At 43.0% G+C, this 2,205-nt stretch overlaps 1 pseudogene; it reads right to left on the bottom strand.

Annotated features, from left to right (window-relative positions):
* Window positions 1–292: 292 nt before the first annotated feature.
* Window positions 293–1,674, bottom strand: LOC113224825 (annotated as a pseudogene).
* Window positions 1,675–2,205: the final 531 nt, after the last annotated feature.

Here is a 2,205-nt window from a genome sequence, read left to right on the forward strand (position 1 = left end):
CTCTCTCGGTTCTCACCTCACGATTAATAGTTTCAGTTAACATTCTTTCCTTTACTTATCTTAGTAATTTACAGAGGAGAATTTGCTCTCTCTGTTGTTACAAGTACAGGTAGCTTCATATTTTATGCAATCCATTAGAAAATGGTGCCGAAAAGGAGGATCTCTGACCAGATAAAAGAGAGGGTCTCTTACCTCTGACTAGATAAAGATAGTTCCCCTAATCCTTCTTGACCACAGATAATACTTTTCGTGAGCATCCACAATCTTTTTAGTAAGAAGGTAGGATCCAGGGTTAGTTTAGGTAGCCTTGGCTGGCCCGTCGCCTCTGGCACGCTGGAACTTCCCACCCTTGGAGCGGAGGTAGGGTTTGGTGTGGCCGTGCGGGGTTCCCGGGGCCTTGCCGAAATGGCGGTACACCTCCCCACCCCTGTGAGGACCTGAGAGCAGGACGCTGCCGCGGCCCCTGGGGAAGTCCAGGGCCAGCTGGTCGAAAGTGAGGTTCTTGCCCCCTGCCCTGAGAATGTGGCTGCGGCCTGGCTGGTCACGCGCAGGGCACACGCCTTCAGTTTGGGCACCTCCTGAACCCGCACCATCATCTGTTGTGGTTCCCACAACCATGGCCTTTTTGTTTTCCCGGCCAGGAAGCTTCATCTTCCGGATCATCTGGGAAAGGGACAGAGGTGGCCGGTTGGTGCACTCATAAACAACCTCTTCAGCACTGTTACTTTTTTAAAAGTGCCCTAAATATCCTTATCTGAGGGGTATTCTTGCTTTCACTTTGTCCCTTTTTTTCCCCCTCAGGGCTTTCTTGCCCTCTATTTAAATCTTTCTTCTAAAGCTTCTCTGCCAGTCCTAGGACCCCCAATTCTTTGTCTCCCTTGACTTCCAAGGGAACATTATTTTTAATAATTCTTAATTATGCAAAAGATTTTATTTCTTCATTTTCTTAACCATTCCAATTCTAACTGAGCTCTAGGGCCTACCTACATTTAACTAAATGAAACTAAACAACAAAGCCATCATTTATATGGCTGTCCTATGTTATGGAAGCAAGCTTGAGTCATCTTTTTTAATAGGAATTTTGTCTTCTTCCTACAAATGCATTGTCACCAAAGAGAGTAATAGAGGGAAGGATTTGGCATAGGGAGAGATGGGCTTGGGATGGATAGAATCAAAATTTCAGAGTTTTAAGGGGTGGGTAATGGGCTTTTGCCCAGAACCGTAAAATAAAGAAAAAGAGATGAAGGGAGCTTTTCAGCTGAAGGTGGGTAAGTTTTCTGTTAGTCATCTGTGGGGAGAGATAGATGGCTATTAAAAGGAGAGGACAGTTTACATATATAGAGATTTATAAAGGCCCAAATACAGACACAGGAAAGACAACCCACCTGCTTCTAGCATCCTAGATAGCACATTTGTGTGGAGCCAATAAAAAAGTGTACACAAATAAACCAATTCTATTCAGGTGTGTTTTGAAAGAGCCATGTTGACTGGTCTAAGATGTGGAAAAAAAGCCACGGGTTTTGTTCACCGTAAGTTCAATTCAAACAAATCCAGTGATTTGCCAAAAGAGCTAACTAGTATCTTAACCTGCATTAATGCAATTACAGTCTCTTTAATAGTGTAGTGCTGTTCTACAGCACTTACCATAGGTAGTAAATGAAGCATTTCTAGCATGGTAATGAATCTATTGGTAGTACAGTCATTAATGAACTGTGTTTCTTTTCTTTTCTTTTTTTTTTTTGATGGAGTTCCGCTCTTGTTGCACAGGCTGGAGTGCAACGGCGTGATCTCGGCTCACCATAACCTCTTCTTCCCGGGTTCAAGTGATGCTCCTGCTTCAGCCTCCTGAATAGCTGGGATTACAGGCACCTGCCACGACACCTGGCTAATTTTGTATTTTTAGTAGAGACAGGTTTCTCCATGTAGGTCAGGCTGATCTGGAACTCCCGACCTCAGGTGATCCATTCACCTTTGCCTCCCAAAGTGCTGGGATTACAGGTGTGAGCCACTGTGCCTGGCCCTGTTTTCTTTTTTCTTTTTTTTTTGGTTAAGTTTTTATTTGGTCATATTAAGACACAGTAAGGTTTTGCTTCTATAAAGTGAATAATCATTACACTTTTTTTTTTTTTTTTTTGTAATTCAAGGGAAAACTTAAGTTTGGTTGGTTAATGTTCCTTTTTCCCCTCTATATAGATGCTCTTAAGA

The sequence above is a fragment of the Piliocolobus tephrosceles genome, unplaced genomic scaffold, assembly GCF_002776525.5.
Source record: "Piliocolobus tephrosceles isolate RC106 unplaced genomic scaffold, ASM277652v3 unscaffolded_41, whole genome shotgun sequence".
NCBI lineage: Eukaryota > Metazoa > Chordata > Mammalia > Primates > Cercopithecidae > Piliocolobus > Piliocolobus tephrosceles.